This window comes from Dromiciops gliroides, chromosome 5 (assembly GCF_019393635.1).
Source record: "Dromiciops gliroides isolate mDroGli1 chromosome 5, mDroGli1.pri, whole genome shotgun sequence".
NCBI classification, from domain to species: Eukaryota; Metazoa; Chordata; class Mammalia; order Microbiotheria; family Microbiotheriidae; genus Dromiciops; species Dromiciops gliroides.
In genome coordinates this window covers 116,011,708-116,025,483 of record NC_057865.1, presented here as the reverse complement: position 1 = coordinate 116,025,483, position 13,776 = coordinate 116,011,708, and positions in this window count along the sequence as shown.

The following is a 13,776-nucleotide window of genomic DNA, read 5'->3' as shown; positions in this document are numbered from 1 at the left end:
TCAATTTCTTTGGCACTGCCTCCTGATTGTGGTCTTTTCCAGGTTGTGGGTCTAACAACCCGCATCCTAATATTGGCTTTTCTCCAAGCACTTCTACTCTTCCTATTTTCTGGGACCTCTTTACTACTCTCCAAACCAGTATCAGTTTCAGTTTCTTTGGCACTGCTTCTTTGTGATCTTTTCCAGGTTGTGGGTCTGGCAAGCCGCATCTTAACATTGGCTCTTTGCCAACCACTTCTAGTCCCCATCTTTGCTGGGACCTCTCTGCTACTCTCCAAACCAGGGAGAGTTTTGTCATCTTTGGCACTGTCTCTTGGCACTGATCTTTTCCAGCTTTGGGGTCTAGCTATCCTCATCCTAATATTGGCTTTTCGCCAAGCACTTCTAGTCTCCATCTTTGCTGGGACCTCTTGATCAGTTTCAGTTTCTTTGGCACTGCCTCTTGATTGTGGTCTTTTCCAGGTTGTGGGACGGGCGACCCACATCTTAATATTGGCTCTTTGCCAACCACTCCTGGTCCCCGTCATTGCTGGGACCTCTCTGCTACTCTCCAAACCAGGATCAGTTTCAATTTCTTTGGCACTGCCTCCTGATTGTGGTCTTTTCCAGGTTGAGGGACTGGCGACCCGCATCTTAATATTGGCTCTTTGCCAACCACTCCTGGTCCCCATCATTGCTGGGACCTCTCTGCTACTCTCCAAACCAGGATCAGTTTCGATTTCTTTGGCACTGCCTCTTGATTGTGGTCTTTTCCAGGTTGAGGGACTGGCGACCCGCATCTTAGTATTGGCTCTTTGCCAACCACTCCTGGTCCCCGTCATTGCTGGGACCTCTCTGCTACTCTCCAAACCAGGATCAGTTTCGATTTCTTTGGCATTGCCTCTTGATTGTGGTCTTTTCCAGGTTGAGGGACTGGCGACCTGCATCTTAATATTGGCTCTTTGCCAACCACTCCTGGTCCCCGTCATTGCTGGGACTCTGCTACTCTCCAAACCAGGATCAGTTTCGATTTCTTTGGCATTGCCTCTTGATTGTGGTCTTTTCCAGGTTGAGGGACTGGCGACCTGCATCTTAATATTGGCTCTTTGCCAACCACTCCTGGTCCCCGTCATTGCTGGGACCTCTCTGCTACTCTCCAAACCAGGATCAGTTTTGATTTCTTTGGCACTGCCTCTTGATTGTGGTCTTTTCCAGGTTGAGGGACTGGCGACCCGCATCTTAGTATTGGCTCTTTGCCAACCACTCCTGGTCCCCGTCATTGCTGGGACCTCTCTGCTACTCTCCAAACCAGGATCAGTTTCGATTTCTTTGGCACTGCCTCTTGATTGTGGTCTTTTCCAGGTTGAGAGACTGGCGACCTGCATCTTAATATTGGCTCTTTGCCAACCACTCCTGGTCCTCGTCTTTGCTGGGACCTCTCTGCTACTCTCCAAACCAGCATCAGTTTCAGTTTCTTTGGCACTGCTTCTTGATTGTGGTCTTTTCCAGGTTGAGGGACTGGCGACCCGCATCTTAGTATTGGCTCTTTGCCAACCACTCCTGGTCCTCATCTTTGCTGGGACCTCTCTGCTACTCTCCAAACCAGCATCAGTTTCAGTTTCTTTGGCACTGCCTCTTGATTGTGGTCTTTTCCAGGTTGTAGGACTGGCCACCCGCATCTTAGTATTGGCTCTTTGCCAACCACTCCTGGTCCCCGTCATTGCTGGGACCTCTCCGCTACTCTCCAAACCAGGATCAGTTTCAATTTCTTTGGCATTGCCTCTTGATTGTGCTCTTTTCCAGGTTGTGGGACTGGCGACCCGCATCTTAGTGTTGGCTCTTTGCCAACCCCTTCTAGTCTCCATCTTTGCTGGGACCTCTCTGCTACTCTTCTCCTTGCTCCCCAAACAGGGGAGAGTTCAATCAGCACCATGGACCCTGCCCAGCCACAGTATTTGTCAGACCCCAACCCAAACCCCAGCCTGGCTTCCACCCAGGTACAGGGCTGGATTGACCAGTCCACAGTCCTTGAAAACAGGACTAAATCCTTGTGGGCTCAGTTTGGGAAATACCGGGAGCACTTAGCCTAAGATATTGGTTGATCTCCTCTATTTCCAATAGTCTTAAGATTGAGTCCTTGATATGACCTAACCTGGGAATATATTAGAACACAAGGTCAGTTAGGTTCTATTCTGCCTGTAAACAGAATCTTACAAGGAGACAGCAATCCAAGAAACCATTCCAGAAGCAAAGACCACACTACATTCTTCTTTGCTGACAGTAGGTATGATTAAGTTTTAGTGCCAAGCAAGGTAAGGGAGCCTCCTCCTCTCTGATTATGTGATTTAACTAGCCTCAGATATCTTCACTTTCTCACATTGGATTTTTTTTCCTTGACCAGGTCTAAAAAAGAATCACTTCATAAATTCCTGCAGGGAAAAAATATGAATGCATTCATCCATCCCTCCAGATCCCCATTGGGAAGCTAAAAATGATGGAATCGTACCTCTTTACTCTTCTTCCTGACCTGTCACAGCAGCTATATCAGGAAGCCTTTCATCTTTGAACCTCTGGGGGTCTACAACTTTATTCAGATTCATGAGAATGATGATTAGAAAGATAGTTTTTTAGAGCTCTTGTCGTCAGTTTAAGGAGCAGGTTAGGAATAAATAGTTTTTTGGTGGTGTATGAACTCATTTATTCAGAACTTGCTGGATCAGAGGCTGAGTATATTTTCATGGCATTCTGATTTATTCCTGGGACTCCAGATAGCATCTTGGTCAGCACTACCCTTCAACAATCAGGACAGCATTGAATGTAACACATTAACTTTGTCATGTACATAAGGCAAGCTGTACCTAAAAGAGATTTACAGTTTTACATATAATCCTATTTTGTGAGAGGGTTATGCATCAATTTCTGGGATATCTAGGCCATTATTACTATCATTTCATTCCATGTGCTTCTTCCCTGTCTTTCCTTATCCCTCTTATTGGTAGTGTCTTCTTTTGTTGATTATCTCCATTTTATCCCACTTGTCTGTCTATCTATTCATTCATTCATTCATTTACTTATTTATCCATCCATTCATTCATTCATATACTTATTCATTCATTCATTCATTTACTTATTCATCCATCTATCCATCTATTCATCTATCTATCTGTCTGTCTATTTATTTATTTATTTATTTATTTATTGGGTATATGGTTGTTTTCATGTGGCTACCCCTTTTAGACTTCAAACTCCTTGAGGGCAGGGTCTGTCTTTTGCCTTGCTTTCTATGTCTGGGGCTTGGCATAGTGCCTGGAGAATAGTAGGTGCTTAATAAATTCATGATGACTGACTGAACCAATCTTCTTGGCACCCAGAAACTTGAAGAAATCTCGAGAATCACAGCTAGGAGGGACTGTAGTGAATTTGTAATCCAATTCTCCCATTTCACAGATGAAGAAACTGAGGCTCAGAGATGGTAAATGGTTTGCCTAAAGTCACATAGCAAGTTACTGGAAGAATTGCGATTTCAGTCAGATCATCTGACTCCTAAGTCCATTGTGGTCCATATGGACCACTGATGCTGAAAATGCTTTCAGGGAATTAAGAAAAATTTTCCTCAAGTGCAGGTCTGACAACATCACCATGAATTCAATAAAGTCCCTGTCAACTCCAAGATCAAATATAAAATCCTCTGTGTTCAAAGCCCTTCATAACCTAGCACCCCACCCCCTGCCTTTCCAGGTGTCCTACACCTTATGCCCTTTCTTCCCACTCCCATGTACTCTTTGATCCAGTGACACTGACCATCTTGTTACTCTTTGAACAAGACACTCTGTCTTTCTGCTCTGGGCATTTTCACTAGCTGTATCCCATGCATGAAGTGCTGTTCCTCTTCATCTTTACCTCCCAGCTTCCTACAGGAGGCCTTTCCCAATCTCTCTCTTAATTTCTCTAGTTATCCCCTCTGAGGATTATTCCTGCCCATGCTGTATATACTAGATTGTTCATACAGATTGTTTGCATGTTGTCTCCCCCATTAGATTGTCAGCTTCTTGAAAGCAGGAATTATCTCTTACTTTTCTCTATTTCCTTGTGTACATTAGTACAATCTTCTTTAGTATAATGTCTGGCACATAGTAAGCACTTAACTCTTCACCAACTGACTGACTTATCAGAGGCTCTGATTCTATCACCATATTCTCAAAAACCCTTTCTCCTAAAGACAGATCTTATCCCAAATGGGTTCTTCCTCTCAGGTACTTCTGCCCCCTTTTGATCTTTCTTTCTCTAATTTTCAAACTCTTTCTATCCACTTCTTCCCGATTGTCTATAAACATACCCACATCACTTGATTCTATCATACTCTCTCATTTCACAGCCAAACTCGTAGCAAAAAAAAGGCTTTGATACTCATTGGGTCCACTCCATCACCTTCTCACTCCTTGTGCAGTTTAGCTTCTATTTTCACCATTGGACTAAAGCTGCTCCCTCTAAGATCAGGGACTGTGTCTTAACTGTTAAATCTGATGCCTCCCCTGCCCCCACCCGCCCAATTCTGATCCTTCCTGACCTCTCTGCAACTTCTGACACTGTCCACTGTCTGTATCTCTTGCATATTCTCTCCTACCTGGGTTTTTGTGACTTGTTTCTCCTCCTAATTGCTCGATTATTCCTTGATCTCCTTTACTGGATCTTCATCCATGTCTATTTGTGGCTATATCCCAAGACCTGGTCCTGGTTCCTCTTCTCTCCTATCTCTGCACCTTCTCTCTTGTTGAGCTCATCGGCTCTCAAGGTTCAATGATCATCTCTACAGATGACTTCCAGATCTACATATCCGGCCCTCTTCTCTTTTCTGAACTCGAATCCTGTATTCCCAACTTCCCAAAAGACATTTGCAAGTCCAAAATTCCTTGTGAGTCAATATGTCCAAAACTCAATATGTCCAAGTTTGAGCTCATTATATTCTCCCCTCCCCAACCTCACTCTTCTTTCCAACTTTCCTTTTTCTATTGAGGGAACAGGCAGGCTTCCAGTCATATGAGTTTATAGCTTCAGAGTCATTTTCAATACTCATGCCACCCCTCACACCTTTTTCTCCAATCAGCTTCTCATCAGCTTCCAATCAGCTTCTAAATCTCCACAATAGTTGTCGTATCCATCTCCCTTTTCCCATACCCTCATCAGGACTTCATCATATCTTACCCTTATTACTACAATAGCTTCCTCATTGATCACCATGTCCAGTCTCTCTTCTCTGTAATTTATCCTCTACACAATTGTCAAATTGATATACCTGACCAAATCACCCCTCTGCCCAAGAAACTTTATAAACTTTTCTCTTTGGCATTTAAAATTCTTTATAAGCTGGCTCTAATATAGTATATTTTTCCAGACTGATTGTTGTTATTCATCTTCCATTTTTGAAGAGGACCAATGACATGGGGTGATGTCTTGACTTGTGAGTGAAATGGATTTTTAAGTGAGGCAGAGTTGTGCAACGTTATCAGTTCCACTCTTTCTTCCTGAGTCATCAAAGTCCAATGGCAGGACAAAAATCAAGATGACTGGCAACGGCCCAGGATGTGGTAGATGACCTTGACATCTTCCTTGTCTGACCAAAGTACTCCACAGTGCCTGCTTCAGCTGCCTTCATGGCTGTTGGAACAAATTGTTCTCATCTGCCCCTGCTGGGGGAAGTCTTCACATCAGGAAATATTTCCTCATAATTAGAACTGTCCCAAGGGGAATGGACTGCCTCCAGTGCTGGAGATATCTCAAGAGGAAGGCCCCCTGGGAGATCTTCAAGCATAAGCTGGAGGGCTATGTTTGGAATGGTGTAGTAGAGATTATTTTAATTTATGGGTTGTAGATAGCTAATGTCCCTTCCAGCTGTGGTTCTACGAAGTAGCTTCACCAAGGGACTATGTACTGGTACACCCACTGTAGAAAGCAATTTGGAACTATGCTCCCAAAGCTATTAAACTACATGTACCCTTTGACTCAGCAATATTGATTCTAGGGCTATACCCAAAAGTGTTTAGGGAGGACCAGCACCTCTGGTGTGGGGGCTTACCAAACCCTTTTCAGGGCTGCTCATCTACCTTTGGTGTCTACCTCTCACCCAACTCTCACCTATGGTTCTAAGAAGCTGTAATATGCACAGCCACCACACCCCACCTGGTAAACCATCTGGGCAGATGGGCTAAATTGGGTTGAGGGTAACCAACAGGCCTTCAACCTGTTTGTGAATTAAGGATATGTCTACCCCAAGTGTGTGAAGATGACTACCAAGTGATATGGCACGGTAGGTACACTATTCTAAGCCCCTCTCCCACTAAGTTAGGCTAATTTTTCCTTAAAAGGTATTGACACTATCCTCAGTGTTTGATGCAGGGCACTAAGGCTGGGGCTATTGATAGAGCTTCCTGGTCACTTGGGCACAAAACCACCAACACATGAGCTGATAGCTTTCCCTCAGGCTTCTAATCACATAATAACAGTATGATCAACACTTACACAGGACAGCAAACACTTAGCTGAATTAAGGCTGTAGATATCCTTTCCCTGCACTGAATAGCCTTCCCTTTCTATGCCTAAGAAAACCTTTTGTTAACCTTTACATGGATTATGGGTGCTTCATTTCCTCTCAATTTTGGACTGAAAATACCCAAAGAAGTCATCTGAGTCAGGCCCAGGCAAATAGCATCATGTAAGATGACCCCCAAACAGTCTAGTTAGGCTAGGAGGGAGTGTATGGGGAATGTGCAATTACTTAGAAAGGTGTACTGGAGCCAGATTGTGACAGGTTTTAGAAGCCAATATAATCTGAACAGCCAGCTCCAGCAAGTGCAAATAATTAATTCCCCTTGAAGCAGCTACCTTATTAAAATTTGCACTATATGTTTTCATTGGGTTGGAACCAGTGACCATATAACTTCAAATAGTACACATTCAAATACTGTAACATCTATATTTCTTTTTTTTTAATTTTTTTTTTGTGAGACAATTGGGGTTAAGTGACTTGCCCAGGTTCACACAGCTAGTAAGTGTTAAGTATCTGAGGCCAGATTTGAACTCAGGTCCTCCTGACTCCAGGGCCGGTGCTCTATCCACTGTGCCACCAAGCTGCCCCAACATCTATCTTTCTTGTTTTGTTTTGTTTTGTTTTTTTGCGGGGCAATGGGGGTTAAGTGACTTGCCCAGGATCACACAGCTAGTAAGTGTCAAGTGTCTGAGGCCGGATTTGAACTCAGGTACTCCTGAATCCAGAGCCGGTGCTTTATCCACTGTGCCACCTAGTCACCCCCCATCTATATTTCTTAAAGAGATATATGATGATATGCCTTTTTTGTCCCTTGTATCTCAGCTCCTTGAAAAGGGCATTTACATTAGGTGCCTCCCCTTTTTCTCCTCTCTCTGTCTCTCTTTTTTTCTTGGTAGTATTTTATTTTATTTTTCAGTTACATGTAAAGATTGTTTTCAACATTCATTTTTGTAAGTTTTTGAGTTCCACATTTTTCTCCCTCTCTTCATTCCCTCCCCCTTCTCCAAGATGGCAAGCAATCAGATATGTTTATATACATATGTATATACATATATATACAATCATGTTATACATATTTCCATATTAGTCATATTGTAAAAGAAGAATCAGAACAAAAGGGAAAAACACAAAAAAGAAAAAAAAACAAATAAAGTGAAAATAGTATACTTTGATCTACATTTAGACTCCATAGTTCTTTCTCTGCATGTGGAGAGCATTTTCCATCATAAGTCTTTTGGAATTGCCTTGGATCATTTGTATTGCTGAGAAGAGCTAAGTCTATCACAGTTGATCATCACACAATATTGCTGTTATTATGTACAATGTTCTCCTGGTTCTGCTCACTTCACTCAGCATCAGTTCATGTAAATCTTTCCAGGTTTTTCTGAAATTTGCCTGCTCATCATTTCTTATAGCACAATAGTATTCTATCACATTCATATACCACAACTTTTTCAGCCATTGCCCAATTGATGGGCATCCCCTCAATTTCCAATTCTTTGCCACCACAAAAAGAGCTGCTATAAATATTTTCGTTCATGTGCTTACTTTTCCTTTTTTTAATGATCTCTTTGGGATACAGACCTAATAGTGGTATTGCTGAGTCAAAGGGTATGCCCAGTTTTATAGCCCTTTGAGCATAGTTCCAAAATACTCTACAGAATGATTGATCAGTTCACAACTCCACCAACAATGTATTAATGTCCCAATTTTCCCACATCTCCTCCAACATTTATCAAATTCCTTTTTTTGTCCATATTAGCCAATCTGGTGTGAGGTGGTACCTCAGAGTCATTTTAATTTGCATTTTTCTAATCAATAGCTCTCACTTCCTTCCTAACCCTTTATAATCTGGCCTCCAACCTTATCCTTATATTGAAACTGCTCTCTCCAAAGTTACCAATGATCTTGTGATTGCCAGATCCAATGGTCTTTTCTCAATCTTCATTCTCCTTGACCTCTCTGCAGCCATCAACACTGTCATTCTTTCCTTGTTCTTCTCCTATCTGACTACTCCTTCTCTGTATCTTTTTTCTGAATCCTCTTCCAGATCATGCCCTCCAACCATAGGTGTTCCATAGGATTCTATTCAGGGCTCTCTTCTCTTCTTCCTCTACACTGCTTTACTTGGTAATCTCATCAGATCCCAAGGATTTAATTAGCATCTCAATGCTGCTGATTCTCAGGATCTACTTTTCTGCTCCAAATTCTCTGCTGACCTCCAGTCTCACATCTCCAACTGCCTCTCAGATGTCTCAAATTGGATGATGTCTTAAGGTCAATATGTTCAAAATAGAACTCATTATCTTTCCCCTTAAACCTTCACCTCCCCTCTTTCCCTATTATTGTAGAGGCTAACACCATCCTCCCAGTCTCTCAGGCTTGCAACCTAGGAGACATCTTGGACTTCTCATTATCTCTTACTCCCTACAAAATCCACTCTGTTGTGAATCCTCTTCTTTCCTATGATGCTGCTACCACTCTAGTACAGGCCCTCATCACCTCACACCTGCATTATTGCAATAGCCTGCTACTGGGTCTGCTTGCCTCAAGCATCTTCCTACTCTAATCCATACTTCTTTTAGTCACTAAAGTGACATTCCTAAAGTGCATGTCTGATTATTTCACCCCCACCAACACCCTCACTCAATAAACCCCACTGGCTCCTTATTGTCTCCAAGATCAAATACAAAATGCTCTGGCATGCAAAGCCCTTTATAACCTTGCCCCCTCATAACTTTCAAGTTTTCTTATACTTTACTCTTCTACATGTATTTTTTGATCCAGTGACATGGGACCTCCTTATTGTTCCACAAACAAGACACTTCATCTCTCTGCTCTGGTTCTAGGCATTTTCTCTGGCTGTCCCCCATATCTGGAATATTCTTCCTCCTTTACTCTGACTACTAACTTTCCTGGTTTCCTTTATTTTCGTCAGAGAGCTTTTGTACCTCCTTTTCCATTTGGCCAATTTGACTTTTCAAGTTGTTGACTTTTTTCTCATGTTTTTCTTGCATCACCCTCATTTCTCTTTCCATTTTTTCCTCTACCTCTCTAACTTTATCTTCAAAGTCCTTTTTGAGCACCTCTATGGCCTGAGACCAATTCATATTTTTCTTGGAAGCTTTAGATATAAAGGTCCTGACATTGACATCTTTCCCTGAGGGTGCACCTCGATCTTCCTTGTCACTGAAGAAACTTTCTATGGTCCTCACCTTTCTCTGTCTGCTCATCTTGCCTTTCTTTTACTTGACTTTTAGCTCCTTTAAGTGGGGCACTGTTTTCAGGCTGCAGTATCCCAAGCTTCAGAAGTCCCAGGTGGTATGATTCAAGAAGGATCAGGTTCTTCACTCACCTGGCCTGTTCCTTGGTCTGTAGATGACCCCAGACCAACTTATGTGTTGTGGTTGTTAGCTCCGACGAGCCTGTGCCCCTCCCCCACCTGGGCCACTGCTACTTAAGCCTACCTCCTGGTTCCCAGCAGGGGGTGAAAAACCCAAGTTCTGCCTCAGCACCAGCATAGACCCCTGTAGTCTCCCCCCTGCCAAGGGCTCAGCCCTTTCACCAGACTATGAGCTTAATTCTAGATGACACTGATGCTTCAGCTGATTCAGAGGCCTCTGGTGAGGCCTTCCTGGGACTGGATCTGTGTCAGGGTGACTGTGGGGTTGGGCTCGACTCCTGTATCAGCACAGAAGCTCCCTCCTTCCCACCTTCCAAGCTGTTGTTGGTTAGAAGATGATTTCAGCACATTCTTCTGTGAGTTTTGCTGCTCCAGGCATTGTCCTATGGCGTTATTTCAATGTTTTTTTTAGCGATCATGTTATGAGTTCAAGAGCTCACTGCCTTTCCTCCTCCTGGTTTCCTTTAAATCTCAACTGAAATCCCACCTTCTTCAGGAAGCTTTACCCAAGGCTTTCTAATTCTAATGCCTTCCTTATACTAGTTATTTCCTATTTATCCTGTAAAATATGGCTTGCTTTATATATATTTGCTTACATGTTATCTTTACCCCATCAGATTGTAAGCTTCTTGAGGGCAGGGACTATCTTTTGCCTCTTTTTATATCCCCAGCACTTAATACAGTGTCTGGCACATAATAGGCACTTAATAAATGTTTACGGATTGGTTGGTTGGTTGATTCCTTCAGGGGATTCATTACTCATACTATTTGGGACCTGGAGTTTGTTTGTTGTTTTTTTTTTTGCAGGGCAATAGGGGTTAAGTGACTTGCCCAGGGTCACACAGCTAGTAAGTGTCAAGTGTCTGAGGCTGGATTTGAACTCAGGTCCTCCTGAATCCAGGGCCGGTGCTTTATCCACTCTGCCACCTATCCGTCCCGACCTGGAGATTTTTGATCATGGGAATAATATAGTAAAATCTGTGCTTTAGGAATATCCATTTGGCAGCTCTTTGGAGGATAGAATGGGGGTGTGTAGGATACCAATTAGGAGCCTATTGCAATAGTCCAAGTGAAAAGAGATAAGGGTTTGAACTAGAGTGATAGGAGCGTGAATAGAGAGAAGCATCCTGCTATAAAAGACATTGTGGAGATAGGAATAAGATTTGACAAATGATTGGATGTACTGTGTGAAGGAAAGTGATAAGTCAAGCCTAAGAGTGAGGTCGTAAACCTATAAATCCAAATTATCTGGAAAGATGGCAGCATCATAGACCAAACTAGCTAAGCTTAGGGAAAGGGAGGATGGTGTTGATTTTGGGATCTAGTCTGAAATATTAAACGGGCAACTGGAGATATTGTACTAGAGCTCAGGAGAAAGAGTAGGTCTGGGTATGTAGATCTGGGAGTCATCAGTAAGGAAAAGGAGGAGAAGGAGGAAGAGGAGGAGAAGGAGGAAGAGGAGGAGAAGGAGGAAGAGGAGGAGAAGGGGAAACAGAAAGAGGAGCGGGAAGAGGAGGAGGAAGAGGACAAAGAAGAAGAGGATGATAAAAAGGAAGAGGAGGAAGAAGAGGAGGAGAGGGAGGAGGAAGAGGAGAGGGAGGAGGAGGAGGAGAAGGAGAAAGAGGAGGAGAAGGAGAAAGAGGAGGAGAAGGAGGAAGAGGAGAAGAAGAAGAAGAAGAAGAAGAAGAAGAAGAAGAAGAAGAAGAAGAAGAAGTCACTAGAGCTGATGAAGTCAGCAAGAAAGTGTGGAGAAAAAAGAATGGGGAGGAAATATCTGGAGCCAATTAAAATTTTTCTAGTCTTGTATAAGGTCATTACACATTTATATATTTAGAGAGTGATGGTGGCCAGGGAGGATTCTGGGAAGATGGCAGTATAAAGCAGGAAATTACCTGGCTCTCCCCAATTCCCCCATTAACAAGTTAAAACAATGCCTCAAAATGAATTTTGAGCAGCAGAAATGATTAAAAGTCAAGGAAAAGCAGTTGTCCACCTAAGACAACTTGGGAGGAAGTTAGGAAAGAACTGAACTCCCTGGATGTTGGTCTGGCCTGATTGAAATGCATATATGTATCTCTGGGCAGATACTGCTAAATCCATATACAAGAAGCCCTGGGGGGAGCTCTGTGGGTCCAGTCTCAGCTTCAGGCACTTTTGCCTCACAGTCAGTGTTGGGGGTTAGGCAGCTGATCAGGGGAAGATTGTGGGGGGCTTCTATTGGCATTGTATAGGGGTCCAGGCGTCCTGACCAGACTCAGTACTAGGCTGTGGCTGTGGGTGAGGAGGAGTAAGCATAAATCAATGAGTGTGGCCACAGAGGGTAGGGCCCTGCTGTTGGTAGGTGCTCTCAGGAGAACAGAGTCCCTGGTTTTAGTTCTAGGGCAAAGGAGTGAGTTAAAGCTTGCAACTACAAGAGGGACCAAAGGGAGCACAAGTATTTGCTATGACAGCTTTGCTGCTGCCCCCCACCTTCACCCTCCCCCTCAAAGATGGGGGCAGAGAGGAGTACCTGAGATTAGGCTTCCAGATAGAGCTCAGAAAACAACAGCACAAAAGACCTGAAGTCTAAGACATTTTCCCCCACCTGAGGACTGACAGGCTGGTAGTGTTGGTAGTGCTGGAACCTTATTCTTATCAGAACTGGGTTAAAGAGGGAATAATATATACATCTAGAAGGGTATAAAAGTATCCTTAACTTACAAATAAATAGCCGAGCAAGGGGATAGGATAAGGGAGGGACTCATACACAGGTGTACAGATCAAAAAATAGGAGGGAAAAAGGGAGAGGATAAGGAGAGAGTCTAAGAAGGGGTACAGATTAGGGAAGTAATGGTAAGAAGTAAATTAGACATTTGAGTGATAGGGCAAAAAAGATAGGGAGAGAAGGATAAAAAGTGAGGAAAAATAGGATGGGCACAAGTAGTAATTATAGTCCAAGACTCCATGAATTTCTTCCCTCAAGATGTATGGTGTTTTTCAGCTACAAAAAACTTCCACGAATTCAATTCCATTGAACAAGCATTAAACACTCTATCTGAAAGGCACTGTCCTGGGCACGGGAGATACAAAGACACTCAACTGTCCATGCCCACAAGCAAAATTTACTGATGGAAAACAACTGTACCTAAATAGGTAGAATTACTACTAAAGAAAATTCTGAACTCTCACTGACACAAGACTTGGTGTCATGGGAAGAATGCAGCCCAGGGAAGGGAAGTAGGAGTCAATCTACAACCTTTATGCCCTAGAACAGGGTTTCTTAACTGATATATTAGTTTTTAAAAAAAAGTTTGATAACTATATTTCTGTGAAATTGGTTTCCTTTGTAATCTTGCATATTTTACTTTTACATTTAAAGACCATTTTTTTTCTAAAGTGTCCATAGGCTCCACCAGATTGCTAAAAGGATTGATGACTCAAGAAAGCTGTCTGGAGCTTGGTAGAGGCCTTTAACTGATATACTCCACCAAGTCTAGGGGTGGCCCCCCAAAACCTTCTAGCTCTTCATTTTTTTCTATCTGGTCTTCATCTTTTTTTTTTTTTTTTTTGGTGAGGCAATTGGGGTTAAGTGACTTGCCCAGGGTCACACAGCTAGTAAGTATCAAGTGTCTGAGGTCAGATTTGAACTCAGGTCCTCCTGACTCCAGGGCTGGTGCTTTATCCACTACGCCACCTAACTGCCCCTACCTGGTCTTCTAAAATAGTGGTGTCATGTGATAGTCAAGATCCTTGGGCAGGTAGCTGTCAATTACTCAATGATCCACATTTTTACTACCAAATCCTAGGCTCTTATGTAGGAATATATGTCAATCATGACATGTCATGTTATCTAGCTCTTTCCCTGCTCACC